The 15202-nt window shown below is 35.2% G+C and overlaps 1 pseudogene; it reads left to right on the plus strand.

Moving 5' to 3' along the window:
• The first annotated feature begins 202 nt into the window (after positions 1 to 202).
• On the plus strand, positions 203 to 4825 carry LOC148950944 (histone H3-like; annotated as a pseudogene).
• Positions 4826 to 15202: the final 10377 nt, after the last annotated feature.

Genomic DNA, 15202 nt, shown 5'->3' on the forward strand with positions numbered 1-15202 from the left:
CACCCAACAATCTTACAATTGATCAAAGCTTTGAATTAGATATATCTTTTTATTTCGAATGTTATTTTTTTACTGTAATTTATCATGACTTTTCAGAAATTCATAGTCGAGTACCTAATCAAATTTATAAATCGTTGAAAAAAAAGATGACAATCTGGATGAAATGGAAAGACATATACCAGACCGCACAAGGAGGTTAGATATGGCAAATAAGGAAGACCGAAAGAAGAGACATAGAAAAGATGGATGTCTCTACAGGGATAGCTCACGGTATTCAAGATATAGTAGAGAAGACCGCTATGAGAGAGCTAAGACATGCAGGGCTCCAGAATTCTTCAGGAGGAGCTAATTATATACATCATAAAAAGTAAAAATTCGAGTTTTCTAGATTTAAATATTATTTAGTCCCTAGGCTAGTTCTAAGATTTTATGTAGTTTAAATGTATTTTTTTGCCTTAAGTTTGGATGTAAAGAGAAAAAAAAATATCTTTTCTAATTCTGTTTTGGCAGAGAAAATGATAACAAATTCAGTTTCTGAGTTTAAAAATTTTTGTATGAAGGTAATGGTGCTCGTCCAAAGTCTGATTCATGCATTCATGGCGCATGAAGAGCTGACTTCATGTTCCTCTGGATATCCGGCTAGCCACCGGAGAACTAATTGCACCCAGGGACGGATGGGCTAGCAACCCTCCTCCTGAAATAACTTGCTACGAAAGGAAATGGATATATAGCCTTGGATGGCCTATCGCTTGGAGAAGGGAGGGGGTGTACCCCTCCCCCATCAATTGATGGGGGAGGGGTGGAGGGATTTCTCTCTTACCCAACAGAATCTAAACAAACTTTTGAGGCTTGTCCTTTGGTAACAAGAAATAAAGTTTGAGAAATGAAAAAGTTTGAGTAAACAAGAAATCTACTTACAAAGCTTAAGCATTTTTTGTAGGAAAGGGAGCTCCTTTTCCTAATATAAACTAGGAAGCTATAGGGTAGCCTAGTCATCAAAGGTAGAAACATTTTATGTACGAGAGGGATCTCTCGGGTAGGAAGCTATAGGGTAGCCTAGTCATCAAAGGTAGAAACACTTTTGGGGACTTTTTTCTCTTAGAGAATAGCCCCGACGATTTGAAGGCTCTGCTTAAGACATGAGTATATTACCATGTTTTTTTACTATTAATACTTTTTACACATTAATAATCATATTTAACCCTTACGAGAAATACGTAAAAATTTGAAAGTACTATGGTGTTTTTTAGAATTTCATAAAGCTCTAGTAGAATAGTACTTATTTTATAAAGTGTTTTAGGCATAAATAGCAGATGATTTATAGTTTAAATGGAAAATTAGAAAGTCGAATTTCAAATAAATATCATTTGCACTGCAAGAAACGCAGGGCTTGTTATTATATAAGGTTCTTGGTGATACAAGACCAGGGCATTGTTGTAGTATCGGGAAAGATAGTCTTGACCTCACTTTGTTGAGAATTTCTTTGCGCATGTCGGGTTAGTTGACCCTTGCCAGGCGTGCTACGGTGTTATAGAAGACCCATTCTTTTGTGTAGATTTCTTTTATTATAAAGCTTTTTTTGGATAAGGGGTGTTTTATTGAAACCTTTACATGTTTCTTGCTACCAGCCATTTGATTAGTAACCTTTTTGTACGTAGGAGTTATTTTCAATGTAGTATTTTTTTCTGTTGTAGTGAATTATGCTTTATGCTATGGTTTATTTGTTGGCTTTGCAGAACTGGATTGTTCTCGCTATCCAGACGTTTATATCATGAAAGAAAAAGATGCTCCAGTACCTATTGTATTTATAAAGCTTAAATCTCAAAGGCAACGCTTCAAGGCTTGCTTAAGGTGCATATTCACAACTTTTGCATCATTGCCAACCTGGAAATTGGCAATTATGCTTTTTAGAATGGCCTGACGGCTAGATCCCCCGCGTCCTTTCAGGTCAGCTATGGAGTTGTTGATCATTTCTGTGTATTTTGGGTGGTTTGCTGGTGCCTTGGCTTTTTTTTATCCCCTGTAGGTTTTGCAACCTTAGCTTGTTTTGGAGCCTTTGCTTTCTTTTCCTTCTTGGCTGGTGAAGACATGCTCTGATATTCTACAGATGTCTGTTCCCCTTTAGCTTCAACTTAAGAAATTTAATAGTACTCTTAGTATTCTATTCTATCTCTCACGCATCGAATCCAAGCTTATTTTCCCAGTTTTAGACTTTTACTTCAGAAACCACCGTCCCCGGGTTAACATTTCTCTCTGCGCGAGAGCTAAGGACTTTCGGCAGCACTTGTATTTTTTTGGAATGAATTTATTCTAATTTTTCATTAGGAGGTGGGATTCTTAGGAATAAAACTTATATTAGAGGATAGACATATAATTGTTCTATGCGTACATATTTTTATTTCATTTAACTATGAATTAACATCCTCGACGTCCACTTTTTATTTTTTACTAGTGAAATTCAGTATAAGTGCTTTCAGAAAATGTAAGATAGATGAATGTGCGTTTATAAATTAGTATTGAAATTAATTATAAAACTCACAAAAAAAACAAATAAGATAAATAACCAAGAGAATATACCATATGGTTTTTAGTGTTTTTTATTTATGTTTTTCATTTAAAATAAAATCATTTAAATTATAGTATTACCTTTAAAAAAGATAAAATAGTTTTTTAATTTTTGCTATATGCTTGAGGTAGTAGACATCGCTTCCAAAATTGAAGTAAACTTCTTTTATTTGTTTCGATCACATTATATATAAAATAATCAATATTTGTACCAATTGGAGCAGAATTAATTTAAAACTTTTTAATTTAATATTTAAATTTTTTTATTTTTATTTTCCTAAAAACGAGCAATCAAATTAAAAAAATAGCATAATTATGAAAAAAAACAGCTAATAAAAGTCTTTATGAGGGATGGGATAAGAAGCCAAATTTAATTTAATGGAATTAAAATTTCAATAGTGAGTACCAGATAAAATTTTATTTGTTTTTATGTTACTTATTAATTTTATGTTAAACACTAAATATGTAAATTTTGGTTAACGACAATTACTTATAATAAAAAAGGAGGACTGTATAATTTTTTATAAACAATGTTTTGCTTATTTAAATAACATTAGGGGTGGGGGGGGGGGGCGGAAATTATAGACTATACTAAATCAATAGTATCACATCGTGACCTTTTCCCCCCCTGAAAAAAACCAAAACCTCTTGTTTTTAGTTTCCTAGAATGTTTAACAAGAACTTATAACTCCGGTCGATCTTGAAACTATCCGTTTTTAGGGGTTCACTTCTTGGGTCCGTTTGTCTTTAGAGCTCGATTTTGAAATGAGTTTTAGAACTTACATATTTGGGGGTCCATATCAGACAAGAAATTATTCCTTTTTAAATTAATGAGGTAGTATTTATAACGTTTGTATTATTTATTTTAAATTATTAATATCCCTAAAATATCGACAGCTTTTCTTAATTTTTTATTAGCTTAGCACAATTAGTTAACTACAAGTTCCCACATTGTACTTATACGAATCCCTATAGTAAGCATATGGCCTTCTAGTTATAATATATTTACTTCTTATATACCTCAGGATCGGCAGTGTTTGTGCAGTTAAATAGCAACATTTATTTCTTTGAACAATTCAATTGTGAGAATGTAAACTTTATTCAAATATGAAAGGAAAAGCTAAATACAGTAAAATGGAAATTGTCATTTCTATGCATAATTCTGATTAGATATTGCTCTTGAGACGAAAAGAAAAAAAAAATAAGTCCTGACTTATTGACTTACCAAACAGGAACCGTAAAAAAAAACGGTAGCGGAAGATAGTTAAAATTGGTTGTACATAATAAAGTTATGTTTGTAGGGGGAGATGGACACTTTACATAGCCGTTGTCAACCAGCGCTCGACACCGAAAAAACATATGCTACAAATTATACTATTGGCGAAATAGACATCAAGGTCAGTTAGAGATTGTATCTTGGCTTGCTCTGTGTAATTGACGTAAGCAAGACGAACATTTTCTATAAGCAAAGTATGAAAGACAATGGTGTACAAGGCCAGAAGGCAGTATACTCGTTATACACACAAACGTCGATAACGTCGTATAATCTCTGGAGGATTGATGAAGTGTATATAATCTATAGGAAATACCCTATTTCACTTTGCGCCTCCTTTTCCAAGCCTCTGCGCTACTTGTCTCCTTCTTATCATATTTATTTGAATATCGTAGGAACCAGCTGTAAAGCTTTTGTCAGACTAACAAATTTTCTTGAAAGCCCATTTAATTTATAGGACAAAAGTTCTTCCCCACAGAATGTTACTCGTATCGCGCGGCTGGCGCTCTGTATAAAGTAAAGCCGTTAGCAAAGTGTTCTTTTGTTCATTCTGTCAACGAGAGGCAAACTATCAATGTGGCTATAACAAAACAAACAGCGAGAAAATAAAAGGGCGGAAAGGCACCTAGAAAGCAGCTTGCGACCAAGGCAGCACGTAAGTCGGCTCCTGCTGCTGGTGGGGTAAAAAAACCGCACAGATACAGGCCCGGAACCGTAGCCCTGAGAGAGATTCGTCGCTATCAAAAGAGTACCGAACTCTTAATAAGAAAATTGCCCTTTCAGAGGCTTGTGCGAGAGATTGCCCAGGATTTCAAAACTGACTTGAGGTTCCAGAGCTCGGCTGTGATGGTCCTACAAGAAGCCAGCGAGGCGTATCTAGTTGGACTTTTTGAGGACACCAACTTGGGTGCTATTCACACCAAAAGGGTGACCATCATGTCAAAAGATATTCAACTCGCCGGTCGTATCCATGGCGAGATTTCTTAAAGCACATAATACGCCGCTAATTAATCAGAACCCAATTAAATTTTAAGTGACACTAGAGTTCTATAACACCAAAGCTGAAGAGAGCTACACATACCGAGTTTTAATTGGGGGAAATAAAGGTATGATTCTATGATTCATCCACTAACAAAGAAAAAGGCCGTCATAGATAAGATGATAAGTATCCTTATTGTCATAATTAGTCATTTTTTCTTATTGTATGTATCAACTATCCAATCATTCTAAAAGTAAACACACAAAAGCCATTTTAGGCTAGCATAAGAAATCAAAAGATACCCAAGAAAATAAACAACTCCCAATGGTGGCCACGGGCCTATAAAAATGTTTTCGATGGAATGTCATGAAAAAGCCGAGGCCTTTTTTCTATTCTCTTCAAAAATTCGTCGATAGATATTACTTTCTATACAAGCCAATTGGGACCTGCCTCCGAAACAGGCGATTTTGAAAATTGAAGCTTGTTTTTAAGGTTCAGTTTGGGTTATTGTTTACCCAAGATTTCGCAAATTAAGGCCAAAGAGCACTGACAGCAAATTGAGAGAAGAGAATTTAAAATAAGGTGGTAGCCCTTAAAAGTGCTGTTTGGGAGGGCCCGGCTGATTGGGCGGTAATAGACGGGGAAAATCCCTTATTTAGAGCTTGTGTTTTTTGTTACAGCTTTAGTGCCTTCACTAACAGCGTGGTCTGCAAGAGTAGTATGCTAAATATGGATTCTAGACCTTTATGTTCCTTCCTGTGCTATTCTGGGCCTTTATGTTCCTTCCTGTGCTATTTGCGTACGCCTCTAGGAATTCCCATACTATTTGCATACGGTCATAAGACCAGGCTATGCATAATATGTGATGGAGGACAGGTTTCTGACTCCTTATTCATGCAGGCCAGATTTCTACTTCATAGTATATATATATGATCTACATGCCTTTTAGGGTAAGTACATTATCCGTGTAAAAAAAAAACCGGTGTGTCTTGTTTATGTGTTAATATATTCAGTTTTTTTTTAGTATAAAATTGAGTTTCAAATTAGAATTTTATACAGTTTGAATAGTTCATTCGTTCTATATATATATGTATTTTACGATCATTTACATTGGTTGAGATATGGAATTTTCTAAGCGACTTCGTGTGAGTAACATATTCTTATATTATAATAAAAAAGAAATCCATTTTTGTCTCGTCATTAAGTTAAGGAAGAATTTCCTTTACCCTCCTTACTTAAGCTTTTTTCACCGTGCCGTTAGCTCTTTTAAAAAGCTTCCTATGTTAATTAAACAGTCCATGTGTTTCAATTTTAGTAAATATTCAAACAAAAAGAGAGGCAGGTTCACTTCGATTTTGGCTCATCGTACTTGACTTGACTTGCTTTATTTACTACTAATTACAAAATAAACTATATACAAGCAACCGCCCGGAGAAGGCTCAAAAAGCCTGATTATATATGGCTGCAATCCTCTAATTCTCAACCTCAAAAAATTCAAAATCTCAAAAAAAAAAAAGACCTGAAAAAAAAACTTGAACACTATCTATCAAATTAAAAAAAAATAAAAAAAAAAATGAATAAAAAAAAAATTAATAAATTAATTATGACAATAATAATAAATTACCTCCCCTCTCCCAATAAATGTTTTTTTATTTTTACTTTAAACGACCCAATGTGTTCAGCTTTCCGAACGCCAACTGGGATATCATTCCAAATAGCCGGTTTGCCAAATACCGAATCCCGAAACCTGCACGTGTGGTGTCTCGATACTCAACTGTAAAATTTTCCGCCTCTCTAGTCGCATACCTGTGGAGTGAACTATTTACGCGAAAAAAATTTGTAAAAACTGGAGGACATACATCATTCCAACATCTATAGGCAAAAATAGCAGCTTTGTAATCGCGAATCTGACCAATGTTAAGCACTCTTAATTTTTTAAAACATGACGCGGTATCATTCACATTTTCTATATAATTCCCAAGAAGACGAACTGTTTTATTTTGTAAAATCTGCACTCTTTTGAAATTTGCATAAAAATTGCTAGACCAAATGACACAACCATAAGACATATACTATGATACAATAATAAAAGAACCGACAATGGTAAAAAATGCTTCAAACGACGCAAAATTCCCAGACCTCTAGCAACTTTAGCTGCAACAAGATCACTATGGTGCTTCCAAGACAAATTACAATCAAGCTGGAAGCCCAAATAACGCACCTCGTGTACCTGTGGCAAAGGCTTACCATTAAAAAATATCTCTCCATCAACACTCGGAGGCTTACCAACTCTCTTAAAAATCATAAAATTAGTTTTTTTAACATTTACAGACAAAAGGCTTAAACTTGTAAATACATAAAATCACTTTAAAATCCTATTTGCTTTCAACAATAGATCATAAATCATTCGACTAGACATAGTTAAAGCAGTATCATCCGCGAAAGTCGTGATAAAACACTCTGGTAAGTAAAAACGCATTGAATCAACATACACAAGGTACAGAAGTGGTCCCAAGACAGATCCCTGAGGTACACCACACTTCACTTGATAGGGAGAAGAAAATGCATCATTTAAAACAACTTGAATAGATCTTCTACTTAAAAAACTATAAAACCATTTCAGATAATTACCACGAACTCCAAGGGACTGTAGACGTTTGAGTAAAATTTTAAAATCCACTGTATCAAACGCCTTTCTAAAATCAATAAAAACAGTCAAAGGGATTTCACCACGTTCAAAGCATCTATTTACAATATCAAAAAGAGAATGCACGGCGTCCGACGTCGAGTGACCTTTCCTAAACCCGAACTGAGTTTCACTTAACATCCCTGTTTTCGTAAGGTAATCATATAGCCTTTTATGCACAATTTTTTCAAATATTTTTGAAAACAGGGGAAGGATTGATATAGGTCTATAATTTTCGATATCTAGTTTAGACCCACCTTTATGAAGAGGGATGACTTTTGCCCCTTTAAGCGCATCGGGGAATACCAGTTTCCAGGGAAAGATTGATTATGTGGACGAGACATGGTATTAAATAACACATCACTGATTTAAAAGCCTTCAAATTAATTCCATTTGTCCCTGCTGAATTAGATTTGATTGTCTTCACAACCTTCAGAATTTCATCTCCAGTACATGGTTGAAATTCAATTTCATTTCCAATTCCTCTTTTATCCAAAAATTCGTCCTCCATGGAATCATTATTAAAATTCACTAACCCTTCCACCTGCACATTTTGACCAATACTTGAGAAGAACTCAGCAAATTTATTAGTAATAATCGTTTCATCACTCACTGCTTCTCCTTGAATCAGCAGCGACTTGGGGGGAGCTTCTTTCCTCTTTCCCAATAGGTCATTTATAACCTTCCAAGTTCCTCTCGCATTATCCTTACTTAAACTCAGTTGGTTAGCAAAATATTCTTTTTTAGCTTTCCTTCTCATTGAGTTCACTTTATTGCGTATTATTTTAAACTCTTCCAATTTCTTGACACACCTACTATTTAAATAATCTACATACACTTGATTTCTTAAATGTGACGCTTCAAGAATTTCTGTAGTTATCCAAGGCTTCCTGGATTGATCCTTATGCGGTTTCACAAATTTAACTTGGCAAGTCTTGTCATAAATTGGCTGTATGATCCCCATCATGCAATCAAATGCCCCAGAAGCATCATCTTTTATCTCCAAAATCTCGCTAAGATCAGTGCTGCTTAACTCATCATTACCAAACCTCTGTAAGTTCTCTTTTTTTAACGATCGAGTCTTAACTTTTTTTCTTTCATTTCTTTCTATGCGGACACAAAGTACCGTTCTGAGAACTGGAAAATGGTCAGAACAAGGGTACAGAACCACATCAGCATAACTACGGTCCAGATATTTCGAACCAACAAAAATATTGTCAATGAGAGTAGCTGAATGACTCGTAACCCGTGTTGGAATATTAGATAGGGGAAAAAGATCATTAGCAGCCATCAAATTAAAAAAAATCAAGATTCACTCCAGTTAGTGATAGCAGATCAAATTTAAAATCACCCATACAAATAAAATCTAAGCCTGTCCGAGACACCGCACGCGTAAGTTGATCAAATCCACGCTCAAAATCTTCCCAGCTTGCGCTCGGTGGCTTACACACAATACTAATCAAAAATTTACTACTACCCAAATTTAAATCAATACTAAAACTTTCAAACTTACCCTCTATCCAAACATCAATATCATTTCTTACATGGTAAGTCAATAACTTTGAAATCAAACACGCAATTCCCCCTCTGTGAAGTGACGTCCGGTTTTTAGCCTCCAAATTATAATCTGGAAAAGAATACAGCGAGAAAGAGTGTTCCTGACTAAAAAAACTTTCAGATATACCAATAAAACTAATTTTTCCTTGAGAATCAGAAATAAATTGCAACACATCTTCATAACCAGTAGTGAGGTGACAATTCCAGGCACATAAACGCAACGAATCGGTTTCCCCGGGGTCTAACTTCGATCTTTGGACATAAGCACTATTTTTTAACGGTTGAAATCTGACTTGGTTCATACACGGTTCAGCATCTCTTGCTATTGGTGCCGATAAAACCTCTTCTAGACGAAAAGGTCGGCTCATTAAATCATCAAGTGAAGAACCAACGAAAGTAAATAAATAAAAATATAACATATATCTATAAATAAAAAAAAAGAAAAAAAAGTAAGAAATAAAAAATAGGAGACCAAGACATTTTTTTGCAAATAATAATAGAAAGACTAAAACCAAAAACGAAACAAAGCAGATCCCTCAAAAGAAAAGGAAAAGCAATAATAAAATAAACGGGACACCAAAACATTTTATGCTAATAATAATAAGAATGAAAAAATCGCTAAAAAGAAAGAGACACAAAAAGGACAACAACGCTGTACAGAGACGAACAAACGACAGAAAACAACACAAATACGAATTCAAACGCATTCAGCAAGGGATCTTATTTTCCGGGCAGACGGTTCACCAGGTAGCTTCACTAGTATGTTGCTCCGGTCGGTCCATACATTTTTAACACCAAAGCGATCCCTTGCGGCATTTAGCAGGTCGCGACGTCGCTTTGTAAGGGATTACGACACAAAGATTCCAGACCCAGCTAGTTTAGACTTCTGTAAGAACACTTTTTGAGCAACTTCTTTACTAACAAATCGCACTAAAACTGGGGCAACTTTGTCACTGGTGGTATGAGGCCCATTCATTCTAAACCGGAAAACACTTGATAATTCACCAGAAGATATACCAGTAACACCCATCCGTGTCCAAAGGACACTGAGCATAGTCGTTTTAAGGTCAACTCCTGGCTTTTGCTTCAGACCGTTGAAAACAAGACTGTCCAACATATTTTCTTGATCAATATCGTCTAGTTTGACTTCGATTTTTTCAATTCGATTATCCAGATTACGGGTTTGCATTCTATACATTTTCAACTCACGCTCGATACGGTCAAATATGGGGTTGAACTCTAGTGACACAGACTTATATAACTCGCTAATTATAGTCTCAGCTGTATCTTTAAGACCAGATTTCGCATTCGAGCCACACTTGGCAGAATCCTGACGAGTTATCTCTGTAACTATAGATTCCCTAGTTTTCTTTAGCTCCTGTTCTGTAGCGGAAATTCGTGCAAATAAAGCAGACTGTGAACCAGGCAGTACGGCAGCTTGATCCGATACTTTTAGTGCCGCAAACGCTTTTGAAATAGACCTGTAAATCTCGGGAAAACGCTCAAGTTCCTCAAAAGCGTGTTTCACATTCTTTGCAGTTTTAGTAGAAACCTCTTGAATATTATCCTTGTACGATACAAGATTATTCTCAGAAACAATTTGCTCGTTATGATCCCCGTACCCAAAGATCAAATAGTTAGTTCGCTTTCCATCATTTTTCGTAATCATCAGAATTCGTACAGGCCACAATGGATAGCCCGCAAATTTCGCCAGTGCAAGATCAAATTGCTTGAAAGACGTCATGATTAGTGTGAAAAAAAAAAACCAAAATTAAAAATGAAAAACCAAAATGAGACTTATCTTGTAGTGGGCAGGCCCACGGATGGCGTTGGCAATCACCGCTCTTGCAGGGTGGCCCAGTGGACCGTGGAGGCCTGCGACGTTTTTTTTTCCACCGTTTTATTACATCCAAAACAGCATAGCATCCAAATATTAACAAAATAACTAAGCCACAGCAAGTCCTTTTTCTTTTCACAAAATGTGAATACAGCGAAACGAATTAATTCACTTATTGCGAAACTGTCCACTGTAATTTATTCTAAATTTAATCCGGCTTAAAAACAAAACAGATGTTTACAGGTCAGATGCCAAACAAGAACTCGATAAATTAAAATGATAAATTAAAACAGAATTTGCATATTAGTTTCGGCAGATTTAATCCGGATATGAAGGGTCTCCCCCTCCGCAATATCATGCTCTTTACGATAAAGCTGTTAGCACTTTCGAAAAAGCTTACTATTCTAATTAAAAAGTCCCTCTTTTTTCTTCAAATTTCAGTAAATATTCAAAACAGAGCAGTCGGTTTCACCATAAAATGGCTTTCTCCAAATTGAGATATGACGCAACTTACGAATTAACTTACATAAAGAACTTCTATAGTTATATGTTTTTTATCACGTGTATTGAGGAGTTTACCCCTAGTCAATACCTCGCTCTTTACGATAAAGCTGTTAGCACTCAAAAAAGCTTACTATTCTAATTAAAAAGTCCTGTTTCTTTTTCTTCAAATTTCAGTAAATATTAAAACAGAGAAGTCGGTTTCACCATAAAATGGATTTCTCCAAATTGAGATATGACGTAACTTACGAATTAACTTACATAACGAACTTCTATATTTATATGTTTTTATCACGTGTATTAAGGAGTTTACCCCTAGCAAATACCTCGCTCTCTACGCTAAAGTTTGAATTTTGTTCGAATCATGAACTCTTGAATAACAAAGGCCGGTTAATTAGAATAGACACCTCTTTTGAAATTGCTACAAAAAAAAAAAAAAAAAAAAACTTTAGCAGAAAGGATGAAGTATTGACTAGAGGACTAACCCCTTCATATACTTAATAATTTTTTTGTTTAGGTTATGTCTAGGAGTCTTCTTCCTTTTTCTGTGATTTTAAGTATTTTGCAATTTAGGTATATAAGTTTTAAAAGCTTTGCATATAAAATTGAAAAAAAGATCTATAATTGTAAACTTTTTATGTTTGGTACTATGGAATTGAAGGCCCAATACCCTCCATTAATATTCTGAATAAGTAAGAATTGAACTAGCTAATTGTGTCATTTTTTCAACTTTTGGGAGTTTGGTACTGTGGTATTGAAGGGGCAGGGCCCTCTCGTAAGCTAAATAGTTTGAAAACTGAAAATGATTTTTATTTTAGAATGCTGTTGATCAGCCATCGCAACAAAAGCGTACAAAGTTGGATGAATCCAAGGAAAACATTGAGACAGGGATAATCGAATCATTAAATTCAATCAGGCCAAGTGTAATTCGCTTCGCTCCACATTCCGAAGGAAAAAAGGAATCTAGCGAGCTAGCTGTGATTTTTGACGTAAGTGTAAATAGATATTCTGAAAATATTTTAATAATTTATTAAATAGATACCTTCTACGCTTCGGGTGAATAATGCTCTTTGGCAATTGAGTTGTAAAAATATAGGACACGAAATAACTGAATTAGCATGTATATTTGGGATAATGAGATGCAGGAGCCTTCTGGGTGTTACAAATTTATAGGCCCGTCAGCTTCATCTATGCTTGAGATATCTAGATTATTTGATTTTTATTCTTGTTCTTTTTTTGTTTAATGAAGTTTTCTACTTTTCTTTGAAAAATTTATTTTGTAGAAAAAGTGTTTTTAATTAATTCTTTATAAACGACGTTTGAAACACAAATATGGTTCAATTAGAACAATAAGTAACTTTTTTTGAATATTAATCTTCGATATTCAACCTATCTATAATGTATAAATTTTTGTGTTAATAATTCTAGAGTGGGTTTCATTTAACACAGACAAGTTCCGGGTAATGTTTGAAGAACTTCATAATTTTTGAAACGATCAAAAGAAAAAACTTAGATAACTGTTAAGGCTACTTTAATAATAAAAGTTGTTACAAGAGTCGCCATCAAGGTATTTACCTAAGCTTTAATTCTTAAATCGTTTGTAAATTTTTAAAGCTTTTCCTTTGAAAAAAAAATTGTGTCCTGCGGAACCGGTACTTTAATCGTTGATATGGAGGGAGAAAAAAGTTCTTCTTCTTACAATGATTTATTAAGTCCAGCTTTACTGCTACCAGCACTTCAATCAAATCCATCATCAAGCGACATAAGAAAATTCAGATTGTCGAGAAAAGGGAGAAACTTACACCAACACCACCACCAGCATCCAATGTATGGGATTCATGCCCATCAACCGAGGGTGAAGAGCAATGCTTTTTAGAACATACTGCCTCGGTTGAACGATGGTTGGGTTTTATTGAGACTTACAATCAAGAGGGGCAGGCACTAGAGTTGGATCCCTATTTTGCATTTTCATTCTGAACATTATATTTTTTCGAATAAAACCATTAGTTATATATATCATTCTCTTGTTCTAACCTAATCTCTAAGAATAAGGCTTCATTTTCCTGACTAAACCAAATATATTTTAACATGTTCGGTTGTCATTATGAAAGACATATGCCAATGTAACTTTGCTTCTTTTAATTGTTCAGGTGGTGGGACAATGACTATGAAAAATTGACATAGTTTATTAACTTTATAAAAATAATGGTTATTTCACATAAGAAACAAGCCCTTTTTTCTATAGATTAATGAAATAGCAGTGCCATTGGATCATGAACCATAAGCATTTACTGGACCTGAACCAATTCTAGCACCACCAATGGAGTTTAGAGATGAACCTTCATTAGTTCTAGACAATATGGAGCGGCATAGAGGTTTTCTTAATGATTGTTTTGGGGATATGGCTAGCGTAGATGATGTAACTTGTGACATTGACATGATAGAGGATCCGGAGTGGGCAGACAGATTCATGTGTGAGCATTTAGGTGATGTTAGTAGTGCAACTTAACAGGGTCCTCATATAGAAATTATGTCACAGGACAATACAGGCTGGCTCGATCAGCTGTCCCCAAACACACTGGAAGAGATGCTTTCTAGCCTAGGGGACTTTATGCCATCTCTATCCAATGTAATTGAACAGACGGGGGGTGGTGTTATTGAAAATTCTATGTCATCCCCCACAATTCTGCTGAATGATACACCTAGTGCAAGTAATAGTAGTAGTAATACAGCAACAACAATTCAAATTGTTGTACTTAATTTTTCCGGGGACATTTTTGACGATGACTTTACTATTAGTGAATAGGATCCAGTACAAATAGGGGCAGGACATGAAAACAGTGGCACGTCCCCGGAACTACGTGAATTTTATTTGTTAGAGTCTGCTCTAGGTCACTTACAAACACATAGGGTAGATTTTAATCCTCCCGAAGAAAACGTGGTTGACGGGGGTGTTATTTTAACAGACCCTGTAAATGTTCTTCATACCTACATCGACCAAATTTGAAAACTTATTGAGATTCAGATTCAAAATTTGGGGGGGTGTCAAGGGTGGGGGGGTGGGGTGGGGTTAAAGCATCGGTAAATCAAAAAGTTTATTTACAAAAGGGGACATCTGGAGATATTTTTTATTTTCATTTTTCAACTGGCAATCAAACTTTTTACCCTGGTCTAAATGAATTTGAGGGTAACTTTCAACTGGATAAGTAAATTAATTTCAACTTTGGACACGTTTAACGAGAGGGGAAGTGGGTCCACAATTTTATACATTGAACACATGGATCTGAATCTCAGTAGATTTAAAAAAAACTATTTTAAGGGGAGCGGGTAATCTAAAAATAAAATGCCACCCAGATTTTTCGGCTACCAAAGGAGTTCAGGGTTTCTATTTTGACACGGGGCTGCAATTCTTTAAATATGCATTTCTAGCAGCAGCCCACAAAACATTAAGAATAGATTCAACAATGAAAAATCTCGACATCCTTGCTCGTAACGGTGGGAAAAAATTTCCCAAAGTAAATTTTGACTGTTTAGAGGGGAAGTATCCGGTGTCCTTGAAAGAAATAACCATATTTGAAAAAGCAAATGAAAATCTTGGGTTGGGGGTGGTTGTTCTCCAGTATGACACGGAATTTGTAAATGGGGGAAAGAAACCAAATAAAAAAGGGGTCTTGTATTCTGTTAGGACACCGATGGTAGATAATGTTAAAAATTGGGTTTGGGTTATTTGTGAGCCCCCCAAAGATGTCAAATCCTATGGTCATTTTTTCCCCATTACAGCAATAAGTCGACTCTTATCCCAAG

The sequence above is a fragment of the Artemia sp. Qi Xiang Cuo genome, chromosome 6, assembly GCF_049724085.1.
Source record: "Artemia sp. Qi Xiang Cuo chromosome 6, ASM4972408v1, whole genome shotgun sequence".
Lineage (NCBI taxonomy): Eukaryota > Metazoa > Arthropoda > Branchiopoda > Anostraca > Artemiidae > Artemia > Artemia sp. Qi Xiang Cuo.